The sequence below is a fragment of the Polyodon spathula genome, chromosome 3 (assembly GCF_017654505.1).
Source record: "Polyodon spathula isolate WHYD16114869_AA chromosome 3, ASM1765450v1, whole genome shotgun sequence".
Classification (NCBI taxonomy): domain Eukaryota; kingdom Metazoa; phylum Chordata; class Actinopteri; order Acipenseriformes; family Polyodontidae; genus Polyodon; species Polyodon spathula.
The window spans coordinates 46,360,704-46,375,420 of NC_054536.1; the positions used below are offsets into that span (position 1 = coordinate 46,360,704).

At 41.2% G+C, this 14,717-nt stretch overlaps 1 protein-coding gene across 5 annotated transcripts in view; it reads left to right on the forward strand.

The window, feature by feature from the left end:
- LOC121313126 (arf-GAP with SH3 domain, ANK repeat and PH domain-containing protein 1-like) overlaps positions 1–14,717 on the forward strand; it is a 259,165-nt gene that overhangs the window by 103,605 nt on the left and 140,843 nt on the right. The gene's annotated exons all lie outside the window — the stretch shown is intronic.

The window sequence follows — 14,717 nt, forward strand, 5'->3', positions numbered from 1 at the left end:
GGAAAGGTTAAATGGAACAATTGAAAAGAAACTGGATAAATTTGGGAACATCATCTATGTATATGGAAGTGAGTGGTTTGGAATGGAAAAAAGGAAGAAAAAAAGTACAAACTATTCCTGGAAAGTCTAGGTGGCAGCAGGAGATTGAACGCTTAGTTAGAGAAAGGAGGCAGTTGAGGAAGCAATGGAGAAAAGCAGAACAAAGTCAGAAGGAGGGACTCAATCTGTTACAAAGGGTCATAAAAGATAAGCTTGCAACATTGCGCAGAGCTGAGCGGCTACGGAAACGCTACAAAAAGAAAGAGCGTGCGAGAACTAACTTTTATAAAGATCCATTCAAATTTGTAAAGAAGATATTCACCAGTGAGAAAAATGGCACACTAAAATCATCCAAGTTTGAGCTGGAGAGATATTTGGAGGAAACACGTACAGATTCAAAAAGGCTGTAGCCTATGTCACTTCCTTCAGACATCCCGAATACCAAATGGAGGACTGTGCACCTAAGTGGAAAGAAGTAGAGCAAGCTGTGAAAAAGCAAGGACATCATCATCTCCAGGACCTAATGGAGTTCCATACAGAGTGTACAAGAGTGCTTCTGGAGTTCTACAAATCCTGTGGAAATTGATGAACGTGGCATGGGAAAAACAGGTTGTACCAAGAGCATGGCGCCAAGCAGGTGGAGTCTTTATACCAAAAGAAAAAGATTCTACAAACATTGGTCAGTTTCATCCTATTTCCCTATTAAACGTAGAAGGCAAGATTTTTTTCAGCATTATTGCTCAGAGATTGTGAATCTACCTATTAAAGAACTGCTTCATTGACACGTCAGTACAAAAAGCAGGCATTCCAGGTTTCCCAGGATGCTTAGAACACATCAGCGTAATCTGGCAAAAATTTCAATCAGGAAAAAAGGAGAGGAAGGAGCTCCATGTGACATTCCTGGATTTGGCTAATGCATATGGTTCAGTGCCAAATGAACTTCTTTGGGCAGCATTTTATTTTTTTAGCGTGCCGATTACAACTACACATTTAGTGAAAGCCTACTTTGGAGATTTGCAATTTAGTTTTTCAACTTCAGAATTCAGCACTACATGGCAATGCCTAGAAGTTGGAATAATGGCAGGATGTACCATTTCTCCATTGGCAATGGAAGTAATTATTAGGGCATCAATAGATAGTGGGAGGAGAGTGCTTGGCTTCTGCAATACGACTACCACCAATTTGAGCATACATGGATGACATGACAACAATGACTACAACAGTATCCTGCACTAATCGGTTATTGGGCAAATTAACCAATAACATTGAATGGGCACAAATGCAATTCAAGCCTACTAAATCAAGGAGCATCTCTATAATTAAAGGCATAGTAGTAGATAAAAGGTTATACATTAACAGGGAGGCAATACCAACAGTGTCCGAGAAGCCAGTGAAAAGTCTAGGGAGATGGTATGACGAGGATATAAAGGACACAGTTCGTATGGGAGAAGTTAGACAACAAGCAATGGAAGGGTTGAAGAGCATAGACAGCAGCGCTTTACCAGGCAAACTGAAACTCTGGTGTTTTCAATTTGGACTGCTGTGGCCACTGACTGTGTACAAGGTTTCCTTGACAACAGTTGAGAAGCTGGAAGCTTTAATGAGTTCATACATCAGGAAATGGTTGGGAGTTCCACGCTGCCTCAGCAGAGTGGAACTTTAGGGTAAAGGAATACTGCAGCTACCAGTCTCCGCTGTAAACGAGGAGTTTAAGTGCGCCAAAGTCCAACTGGAAATGACATTAGTAGATTTTAGCGACAAATGCGTAAGGGAGGCAGCACCTGTGTTGAAAACTGGAAGAAAATGGGCGGCAAAGAAAGCTGTGGAAGATGCTAAAGCTGCCCTTCGAATCGGAGATACAGTGGCTTACGAAAGTATTGACTCCCCTTGGCATTTTTCCTATTTTGTTGCCTTACAACCTGGAATTAAAATTGATTTTTATTTGGATTTAATGTAATGGACATACACAAAATAGTCCAAATTGGTGAAGTGAAATGAAAAAAATAACTTGTTTCAAAAAATTCTAAAAAATAAATAACGGAAAAGTGGTGCGTGCATATGTATTCACTCCCTTTGCTATTAAGCCTCTAAATAAGATCTGGTGCAACCAATTACCTTCAGAAGTCACATAATTAGTTAAATAAAGTCCACCTGTGTGCAATCTAAGTGTCACATGATCTCAGTATATATACACCTGTTAAGAACATAAGAACATAAGAAAGTTTACAAACGAGAGGAGGCCATTCGGCCCATCTTACTCGTTTGGTTGTTAGTAGCTTATTGATCCCAGAATCTCATCAAGCAGCTTCTTGAAGGATCCCAGGGTGTCAGCTTCAACAACATTACTGGGGAGTTGATTCCAGACCCTCACAATTCTCTGTGTAAAAAAGTGCCTCCTATTTTCTGTTCTGAATGCCCCTTTGTCTAATCTCCATTTGTGACCCCTGGTCCTTGTTTCTTTTTTCAGGCTGAAAAAGTCCCTTGGGTCGACACTGTCAATACCTTTTAGAATTTTGAATGCTTGAATTAGGTTGCCGCGTAGTCTTCTTTGTTCAAGACTGAACAGATTCAATTCTTTTAGCCTGTCTGCATATGACATGCCTTTTAAGCCCGGAATAATTCTGGTCGCTCTTCTTTGCACTCTTTCTAGAGCAGCAATATCTTTTTTATAGCGAGGTGACCAGAACTGCACACAATATTCAAGATGAGGTCTTACTAGTGCGTTGTACAGTTTTAACATTACTTCCCTTGATTTAAATTCAACACTTTTCACAATGTATCCGAGCATCTTGTTAGCCTTTTTTATAGCTTCCCCACATTGTCTAGATGAAGACATTTCTGAGTCAACAAAAACTCCTAGGTCTTTTTCATAGATTCCTTCTCCAATTTCAGTATCTCCCATATGATATTTATAATGTACATTTTTATTTCCTGCATGCAGTACCTTACACTTTTCTCTATTAAATGTCATTTGCCATGTGTCTGCCCAGTTCTGAATCTTGTCTAGATCATTTTGAATGACCTTTGCTGCTGCAACAGTGTTTGCCACTCCTCCTACTTTTGTGTCGTCTGCAAATTTAACAAGTTTGCTTACTATACCAGAATCTAAATCATTAATGTAGATTAGGAATAGCAGAGGACCTAATACTGTCTGTTCTGAAAGGCCCCAGAGTCTGCAACACTACTAAGCAAAGGGCACCACCAAGCAAGCGGCACCATGAAGACCAAGGAGCTCTCCAAACAGGTCAGGGACAAAGTTGTGGAGAAGTACAGATCAGGGTTGGGTTATAAAAAAATATCCGAAACTTTGAACGTCCCACGGAGCACCATTAAAGCCATTATTAAAAAATGGAAAGAATGTGGCACCACAACAAACCTGGCAAGAGAGGGCCGCCCACCAAAACTCACGGACCAGGCAAGGAGGGCATTAATCAGACAGGCAACAAAGAGACCAAAGATAACCCCCTGAAGGAGCTACAAAGCTCCACAGCGGAGATTGGAGTATCTGTCCATAGGGCCACTTTAAACCATACACTCCACAGAGCTGGGCTTTACGGAAGAGCGGCCAGAAAAAAAACATTACTTAAAAAAAAAATAAGCAAACACGTTTGGTGTTTGCCAAAAGGCATGTGGGAGACTCCCCAAACATATGGAAGAAGGTACTCTGGTCAGATGAGACTAAAATTGAGCTTTTTGGCGATCAAGGAAAACGCTATGTCTGGCGCAAACCCAGCACCTCTCATCACCCTGAGAACACCATCCCCACAGTGAAGCATGGTGGTGGCAGCATCATGCTGTGGGGATGTTTTTCATTGGCAGGAACTGGGAAACTTGTCAGAATTGAAGGAATGATGGATGGCGCTAAATACAGGGAAATTCTTGAGGGAAACCTGTTTCAGTATTCCAGAGATTTGAGACTGGGACGGAGGTTCACCTTCCAGCAGGACAATGACCCTAAGTATACTGCTAAAGCAACACTCAAGTGGTTTAAGGGGAAACATTTGATGTCTTGCAATGGCTTAGTCAAAGCCCAGTCCTCAATCCAATTGAGAGTCTGTGGTATGACTTAAAGATTGCTGTACACCAGCGGAACCCATCCAACTTAAAGGAGCTGGAGCAGTTTTGCCTTGAAGAATGGACAAAAATCCCAGTGGCTAGATGTGCCAAGCTTATAGATACATACCCCAAGAGACTTGCAGCTGTAATTGCTGCAAAAGGTGGCTCTACAAAGTATTGACTTTGGGGGTGTGAATACTTACGCACACTCAAGTTTTCTTTTTTTTTGTCTTATTTCTTGTTTGTTTCACAATAAAAAATATTTTGCATCTTCAAAGTGGTAGGCATGTTGTGTAAATCAAATGATACAAACCCCCAAAAAATCCATTTTAATTCCAGGTTGTAAGGCAACAAAATAGGAAAAATGCCAAGGGGGGTCAATACTTTCGCAAGCCACTGTATTATGGGGCAAGTTCAGCATGGAAAAGGAGGTCTTGGTCTCAGTTCAGCTCCTCCTGCATGGCACAAGGCAACCCCAGCTCAATGGAGGAAGCTGGTAGTCAACAAGGTGCAAAAACAGGAGGAGAGGATCAGGTTTGTAAAGTCTGTTTCCCAGACAAAGCAGGGAGAATGGATGAGATGGGAGAGTGTGGAACAACGCAAGATCAGCTGGCAAGACCTATGGACAATGGCAGAACAGCATCAGTTTCCTCATCAGATCAACATATGATGTTCTCCCATCACCACAGAATCTAAACCTCAGGATGGTTGAGGATCCCTCATGTCCTTTGTGTTCATCACTTGCAACATTAAGGCACATTTTGACAGGATGTAAGGTGGGTCTTAGCCAAGGACGGTTAACTTGGCGCCATGACCAGATGCTGCAATGTTTGGCCTTAGCATTGGAAGACAAGTGTAACTTGACTAATAAGTTGCCATCAGTTCCATCAAAGCATTATACACAAAAGACAATATTCCTCCGTCCAGGAGAGCAACCACCAAGAAAGGGTATTAAAATCAAGCCTCTCCCAGGACAATTGGAAGCTGCTAGAGACTGGAAGATTCTGGCAGATGTTGGTCAATGGCTTATTTTTCCACCTGAGATTGCCACCACTAAGCTTCGACCAGACATTGTCTTGTGGTCTGGATCAGCACGTCTTGTTCATCTCGTAGAGTTAACAGTGCCATGGGAGGAGGCTGTGGATGAGGTGTATGAGAGGAAGAAACTTTGGTATGCTCAACTAGCTGTTGAAGGGGAACATAGAGGATGGAGAGTCTGAGTTTACCCAGTGGAGGTCGGTTGTCGAAGATTTGTGGCACACTGTAAATCCGGTTTCTCAGAGATGTCAGGCTCAGTGGCCAAGAATTGCGTCATACAGTGAAGAACGTATCTGAAGCAGCAGCAAGAAAGGAGCAGCATCTGGCTGTGGTTGAGACGAAAAGATTCTGGATTGTGCTCTCAAGCATAATAGAAAGAAAGCAACGCTGATATACAGGTAAGCTGGGATGAGCTGAGTGGGGGATGGAGGGGGGTGATGCTGGGATGCCAGAATCACTGTTGAGCCCTCTTGAGGTGTCGTGGGCTAGTCGATGAAACACAGAGGACGGAATGGTGCCCACTTGAAGACCCTAGAGATGTACCTTACTTGGCTTAATCCAGATGGTTGTCATGCTGATGCTCTGGGGAGACTGCACTGGGTTGATCCTTGGAGTCAGCATCGCAGCTGTTGTGTGTGCTGATGCGCTGGGAAGGCAAAATAAGCTGAAAGCAGCATTACACTTCAGCAATCACCACCAACTGAAGGATAGCTACATCATCAGATGGAAAGCAACACAAATGGATGGAGATGCAGATGGATCACATTAGTTTACTGTAAAGCTACATCTTAATTGGTGCTTATCTTGGCGAGAGCAGAGTTCAAATCAGCATGAAGTTTAACATCTACTCTCATTTAATGGAAAGCATGTGAGAATTTAAACAACAAGCTTGTAGTTTGTAAATGATATATGATTGATTTTAAATTACCAGTGCTTCGTATTTTCTGTTCAAGAGATGTTCAAAACTTTCAAAGTTCAAGTTGTGGTATGTAACGGAAGCTTAATAATAATTATTTCTAACAGAGAAAAAAAATGTAAAAACCTCATATGCATTTTTAAATCAAGAGAAAAACACATATGCAGTGTAAAACATTTGATTCTCCATGAATATTCAGGTGCAGTATATATCTGCTTTCAGTGTTAGTGCCAAGGAAGACAATACATCTTGAGAAGAACAATATGCACTGTTTCCACAATTGCATTTCTACACAGGCAGAACACTAAGAGATTCACTTGGGGATCTAGATGTAGTGCCATGATCCCTGGGTGGTCAAGTGGTAGGAATAAGTAAGATAGATTTAGATCATCATTTACTGTAGCATTCTGGGATCTGCAGAAAGGTGACATTGTTGCTACTGTTTTATAGACTTAACATGAAAAAGTATATGGGGAGTGTGGGTGGTGTGGTACAGTCATAAGGTGCAGTACTTATCTGCTTTATTTGTATAAAAGTTCAAAATGGATAAGCAACATAGTACATGTGTTTTACCCAACTATTGGAATGTATCTGTGCTCCTTTTGCATCGACTGTAATTCAAACCTGTTTGCCATATTATAATTATAAGCAGGTTATACAGTGCCTTGCAAAAGTATTCAGACCCTCTCACAGTTTTTACATTTTGTTGCTTTAAAGCTTGCAGTCATGACGCTTTGAAGTAATAGATAATTAATATGAAATAAAAATAGAAAAGTCATGATTACATAAGTATTCAAACCCTTTGCTGTGGCAAACCTAAATTAATTCAGGTGCACAAAATGTCCTTAACGAGCCACACAATTAGTTGAATGGCCTCTGTCAGTATGCAATATTAGTGGTTCCCACGATTTCAGAATAAACTGTTTCTGTAAGGTTCCTTGGTCAGGTAGTGATTTTCAAGAAAAGACTCAACCATGAAGACCAAGGAGCTTTCAAAGCAAGTCAGGGATGTAGTCATTGAAAAGCACAGATCAGGAGAAGGGTAAAAAGAAAATCAATGTCTGAATATCCCTATGAGCACAGTGTACTCAATCATCAAGAAATGGAAGGTGCATTGTACAACCCAGACACTGCATTGATCAGGCCGTCCCTCCAAACTGAGCAGCCGGGCAAGGAAAAAACTGGTGAGGGATGCCACTGTGAGGCCAATGACAACTTTGAAAGAGCTACAGAGTTCAATGGCTGAGATGGGAGAAAATGTGCATCAGTCAGCAATATCCAGACACTTAAATGTTACACTTCACAAAAGTAGTCTGTATGTCAGGGTGGCAAGAAGGAAGCCATTACTAAAAATAAGCCATCTCAAAGAACGCATGGAGTTTGCAACAAAGCACCTGAGTGATCCTGCAAAAATGTGGCAAAAGGTGTTGTGGTCAGGCGAGACCAAATTAGAACTTTTTGGTGTAAATGCCAAGCATTACATTTGGTGCAGACCCAACACAGCACATCTCCCAGTCAAAACCATCCCAACAGTCAAGCATGGTGGTGGCAGATCATGCTATGGGGATGTTTCTCTTCAGCAGGGACTGGAAAGCTTGTTAGGATTGAAGGAAAAATGTATGGAGCAAAGTACAGGCAAATACGAGAGGAAAACCTGTTTCAGTCTGCTAAAGACAGAACTGTGGCGAAAATTCATCTTTCAGCAGGACAATGATCCAAAGCACAAGGCCAAAGCTACACTGGAGTGGCTTAAGAATAAGAAAGTGAATGTCCTTGAGTGGCCCAGTCAATCCTGACTGAATCCTATTGAGAATCTGTGGAAAGACTTAAACTGCTGTCCATAAGTGATCCCCCAAGCAACTTGAGAGAGCTTGAGCAAATCTGCCAAGAACAATGGGCACAAATTGCACCAAGCCGGTGCTTCCACCAAATATTGAGTTGACAGGTCTGAATACTTATGCATTCAACGTATTTCAGTTTTTTCTCTTTAGTTTTTGCTGATATTTACTGTAACTTATCTTACCCTTAGAAGTCTTCAGTTTGAGCATTGAAGTTTTGAATAAAATATTGTAAAATGTGTATGCATCATTTTGTAATTTCACAAAATGGGACACCATAGAAAGGGTCTGAATACTTTTGCAAGGCACTGTATATGACACCTATTCTGGGTTACATTATTTGGAGACCCTTTGTATTTATGATTTTCTCTTTTTTGGTACAGAATTATATTTTTTTTATTTGGTAACTGTGGCAGGCTGGCGAGTGGACAGAGGCCCAGAGACAGACTGCAGTTCAAAAAAATATATACTTTTATTATAAATTAATGCTAAATAAACATGCACAACGGCAAAACAAAGATGTTTAAACACAAATACCTAAACAAAGAAAACAAAACTTACAAAAATAAGGTTTCCAGGCTGGGCAATGAATATTTTTTTGAGAAGTATAGTCGGAGACAAATGTATTGACACCATGCAGAACAGTGTCAAAGAAATATGGAACAGCAAAATCAGAGCAATAATCAAGAAGTATCACAGAACAAATTCAACTGAAACGCTTAAAAGAAGTGGACATCCAAAGAGAATTACGGGTAGGTAGCAGGTACGTGAATCGTTCGAGCAGCTAAAAAAATCCAAGATTAATAGCCAAGACAAATGTAGAAGCATCAGGTGTAATATTGCACAAATAACTGTACAAAGGTACTTCAGCACAGAACAGTGATGTGCACATAGACCTCACTGCAAAACACTTTTTATTGAAAATACATAAACTGTCTAAAAATTGTCTCAATGAAAGTACAAAGTTTTGATTTTATGGTACACATTTTTTTCTTCATTTACTAAAGTGTTGACCAATTTTAAACAATAAGAAACAAACACTAAAAACAAAATCTAAATTCCATAAAGACAACCACCTATTCTACTCAACCACTGCTCTCATATTAAAGGAGACCAAATACTCCAGAACTATCAATAGGGCTGTATTTTTTTCATGGATGTCACAGATTTCATGATTTCTGTGAAATGTACCCATTGCCAAGCAGTTCCCCATTAAAATTCCCATTTCTGAAAGAATACAATATACATATACCTTATCATTAAAAAATAAATACAGAAAATGTTTGCCTTATTGACACTCTTCCTTTTATTGTACACTGCATTTAGGAACCTGGCAGTCGGTTTAATTTGCTACCGGTAAATGATTGAACACACTGCATAGAGCTGCACGACTTCTTTCAAATGCCTTCATTGAAAAAGACACCAGCTGCATCAAAGATTGAAAATATTTCTAATAAAGCTTGCTCTGTCCAGTACACGAAAGGGACATTTCACCTGTCTGTTGTTATTTTTATATTTATTTATGTTTTATTTTGTTTGAGAATTCACTGCTGGTAAAAATACCTTAGAATGGTGGACATAAAAAATGAAATATTCTACAATTTGTTATGTATTGTTTTTCGAATGGGCATTTAAATATTTAGAAACATTTGTTGTATATAACTCGAAAGTAGAGAACGGTACTTTTTTTTTTTATTTAATAAATAATAAATATGCTGAATTGTGAAATATCTTGAAGTGCCTATTTTTAGACTGAAATGCCACGAAATAAGCAATTTCTACAGTAAAAAAAAAAAAAAAAAAAGGTTTGTCAGGTTTTTAAACAGTTGCTTATGCTTGGGAAGCAGTCAACAAGAAAGCCTGAAATTAATTTGAATCCAAGACCTACCATGTTCATGTTTTCTACTTCTCCACAGCAGGAACAACAAATGACGTTGAGGTCTGTGTGCGCAGTAAATGTATGTCCTCGTGGGCAGGGCATGTGTCACTGGCTTGTCGAGCAGCTTTGATATACATCATTCAGGTTTCAGGGTCTTCAGGAGGTAAATACTCATGTAGTAATGGTTACATTTCTATTTCAGGGAACCAGGGTTATGATAATACCCTAAAGTTGTAGGTTGTGTACCTGTGGGTTTGCAGGAACCCTTTACCTGGAGTCCCTGTTGTCACTACAGGGGTTTTTAGCAGCCTGGGTTGCTTCAGTGTGTTCATAGCTTGTTTGGTGCCTCCAGGGGAAAGAAGGTTCTCCACCTTGACTTCGTTGGGTAGAAGAGTGCTCTAAAAAAATACTCTGGGGGATAGATCTGTAACTGTGCCAGCCTCTTCAATGGTAATCGCCTCTCTACTCACCGTATGACCCTGATTTACTAATTAAACGTGCACCACACGTAGGAGACAATAAACAGTTCATGTATTTATTTTTCTTTTTAAAACTAGTGAATTGAAAAATAATAATAGCAACAACAACTGTAATAATGCCAGACTATAATTATTTTAAATGGTTAAGCTCTGAAATTCAAACTCAAACGGAGTCATTATAAATATTATTTACAGTAAACACTCTTATTTTCAGTGTCTCTTTATTGTCTGAGCGCTCTTTGTTCTAAACCTATTATTTTTATGGGGACCAAGGAAAAGCACGTCTTGCGCAACTCTTCAAGGGGGCGATATACTTCTAGGGAAGCTAAAATTGAAAGAAAGAAAGGATGCTCTACCCACCCCCGTTTCTCATACAAGAGATCCGGGATGAAGAAGACATAGAAAGTCTTAAACAAGCACCTGTCCCCTCATTGGTCCACGATGCTTATGCTCCTTACGTTACCCCTCCACCATCCTGAAAGAAGAACTACACGAACTGATAAAGCAAGTCTCCTCTTTGACTGTTCAGCATCAACACAACCTGGGAACTAGACCCTGCCAGGATACCCCTTGAGAGTTATTTCAACAAAACTATTAACACAGAAGTGGGAAATCACCTTCTGCCACCATGAGACCCTCTTTTAGGTGTTACTGCTATCACTGTGTACTGGATGGGCATATAATAAGGGAATGTGTCAACTCTGGAAATGCCAACCTGGCTGCTGAGAATGGGTCCCGAGTGGAACATCCAGTAAAGGCTCTCTGCGTGAGTGCAGGATACGCCCCATAGCCCGGACGTCGGCGGTTCAAGTCTGGGCTATTCCACAGCCGACCGTGGACGGGAGTTCCCAGGAGGTGGCGCTCAATTAGCTGAGCATCGCCGGGGGTCTAGGTCGGCTAGGTCGGCTAGGGTGTCCTCGGCTCACCACGCACCAGCTACCCCTGCAGCCTGGCCGGGCGTCCGTGGGCTTGCCTGTTAGCTGGTAGCGCGGTGAGCTGAGCCTAAATAATAATGGCCATTTCAAATTGGGAGAAAATAAAAAATAATTGGCAACGACTAAATTAAAAAAAAAAAAAAAGAATGTGCATTGAATACCACACACTAAATAAGAGGACAGTGTCTGACCAATACACCAGTCCAGACAATATGAAGAATACAGATGCCCTGTTGGGTTTTATGAATTCCACAGTGAACATCCAGAGCTCCTGTAACCTTTACGGTCTTCCTCATCATGCTCTGCCTCTCCTTCTCCTCCCCAAGGAAGGACTGAAGTCAGGCAGCACTGAAATTAAGCTCTCCCTTTTGGCAGAGCTTCTACCACTGATTAAGAGGGCCACTGCAGTCTTGCAAGTGCCCTGGCCTACATAAGGTGGGACAAGACAGTCCATCTTTGATGATGAGCCTACCACCTCTCCCATAATGCACACGTTTTTTCTTTTTGAGATCTAGTCATCCTGTGGTCATCTGGCTACAGCTTCGGCTGTTTCCCAGACGATGGATACTATATAGGGTGTATGATGTGAAGAAGCTGGGTCTGGCCCAATTTCCGCCGGTGGATGCTTCAATTGCTGCTTTGGTACAGGTGCCCAATTTAGCGCTCTTGTCCAAGGGGACTATCTGCCCCAACAGGCAGTGCCGGGTCTCGGAGGTGAACCTCAAGTGTGCCTATGCAGCCAGTGTGTTCACCGCACAACTAGGCAACTATACTAGTATTCTGGTAGCCTACCAGTCCTATTTGCTGAGGTCACACTGACAGAGGCCCTCACCACATCAGCTCAATAATTGCTTGAATGTATAATAATTGTTGTATTGTTTATTATTGAGTATAGTCTACTTAGATCTCTCTTTGTATTAGTGCTGCACTATTGCAATGTACCTGTGCTGGCCCTGTGAGCACAAATTGAATATTATACCAGGATATAACACTGGTCCTGCGGTGGACGAGATGCTTCAGCATTCTCACAGTGCACAGGAATCCACAAAGCAGCTGGTTCACTTGCTTCCCAAGTGACCACCCGTAGTGCGCAACCAGCAGCAAACTGGTGTCTTAGGTCCCAATAGCCTCACAGCCAGCTACACCTGCTCCCAGAGGTAGTGTTCTGAACCAGCCCGCAGCTGCTTGCCACGGCTATAATAGGTTCCAATGCCTGGCGCAGAGGCAGAAGCCTCAGGCCAAGCCATAAGCTGTACAGCAGTCCTAGTTTGCTGCCACAGGCCCAGGACCTCTTTTCAGGGAGCCACCTGGAGTATTGGCGTCAGTTCATTTTAGACATCTGGGTACTTACTACTGTTCAGACAGGCTATTCACTGCAGTTCAAGCATGGTCCACTTCCCTTTTGGTGCGTGAATGTAACATCAGTCATGAACCTCAGGACGCTGCGGTGGTGTTTCCAGCTGTGCTGGAAAAACATGCTATGTGCATAGACTGTTGGAGGCATGTTCTACTCTAGGTACTTCCTAGTGCCCAAGAGGGATGGCGGCCGAAAGCGGTTCAAGATGTTGACAATGCAGCGGCTGTTGCAGCCAATCAGACCAGGCTACCACGGTGTATCGCAAAGATGCCTGTTTCCACATCCCCATAAAACCAGCGCACAGAAAGTACCTGCGGTTTGCCTTTCAGAGAACAGCGTAGAAGTTCCATGTCTTGGCCTCTCCCTATCTCTCCGTGCCTTCTTGAAGTGCACGGAAACTATGTTTGCCATATTGAGACTCAAAGACACTCAATTATCTGTACGACCGACTAATTTGTGCCCAATCTCCAGCACAGGCAGAGGTCCATACAGAACTTGTCACCGGCCACCTTTAACAGTTGGGCCTTACAGTAAAGGCCCTTTCCTAAAACCATGCTGACTGTCTCCCAGGATAGTGTTACCATATGGGTAATTTTCCATTTTGGATCTTATTATAGTTTCCTTAAGCTTACATATAATAGAAGTCAGGCTTATTGGTCTGTAGTTCCCTGGTTCGGTTTTATTTCCCTTTTTGTGGATCGGTATTATGTTTGGAATTCTCCAGTCTGTCGGTACAATAAGAGACTGTTGCATGATCTTGGTTCATGATTTGTAAATAACTTCTTTCATTTCTTTGAGTACTATTGGGAGGATCTCATCCGGCCCAGGGGATTTGTTTATTTTAAGAGCTCCTAGTCCCTTTAACACTTCTGTCTTGGTTATGCTAAGGTTATTTAAAACTGGATAGGAACAGGTTGACATGTTGTCCGTATCCTCCTTTGTAAAATCTTATGAAAAGTAATCATTTAATATATTTGCTATTTTTTTCTTTGTCTATGATTTTGCCATTTAGACATTTAACCTCCTCTTTGAATGTTGTCTTGCTGTTGTAATTTTGGAAAAATATTTTGGAATTGGTTTTAGCCCCCTTAGCAATGTTCATTTCTGTCTCTCTCTTCCTTTCAAACTTCCTTTTTGACTTGTGTTTGCAGTTCCGAGTACTCTTTCTTTGCCTAACTTTGCCTTTGGTTACTTTTAAATGCTCCGTGCCTTTTTTCTCAGAATTTCTTTTTAAATTGATCTATTAAACCATTTTGGCAATTTTGTTTTAGATTTAGATTTGTCTACTTTTAGAATGTAACGGTTTTGCGGCTCTAGTACTACATTAAAAAAAAAAAAAAAAAAAACAGCCATTCTTTTTCCGTGGATGTTTTCTCTATTTTAGTCCAGTCTACTTTTGTAAGACTGTTTCATTCCTTCATAGTTTGCCTTCCTAAAATTGTAAACCTTAGCTTCAGTCATAACTTTTGGGGTTTTAAAAAGCACTTCAACTGAGACCATGTTGTGGTCTGAGTTTGCCAGTTCTTGTGGTTTTAGTTATTCTGTCTTCGTTATTTGAAAAGAGTAAATCAAGTCATGCCTCCCCTCTAGTCAGTGCTTTGACAAATTGCATTAGGAAGCAGCCATTTCTCATTTCCACCATTTCAGTTTTGTCTGTCGTGCTTCCCACTGGGTTTTCCTATTTTATGTGGGGGAAGTTGAAATCCCCCATTAGTATTGGTTCTTCTTTGCTGCACACATTTCTAATGCCATTGTATAACAGATTATTTTTCTAATGCCATTGTATAACAGATTATTTTGCTCAGTGCTTGAATTTAGCAGGCTATAGCATGCCCCTATTATTATGCCTTTTGAATTTGTGTCCATTGTTCTGACCCTATTGATTCTGCATTGTTTTATTCTTCCAGATTTATTCTTCGTCAATATACGCTGCTGTAGGCCCACCATGAAGCCCAAAAGGCATGTTTGTGAAATGTAACAGACCCTCTGGTATTGAAAATGTGGTTTTCTCTCTAGAGCTATGGGTTAATGGAATCTGCCAGTATCCCTTTGTCAAAGTGGAAATAAACCTTGCAGTTCCCAGTCAATCTAGAATCTCATCGAGCCAAGGCATGGGGTACGCATCGAACTTGACAATAGCATTTACCTTACGGAAATCAACGCAGAAGCGGTTGGTGCCG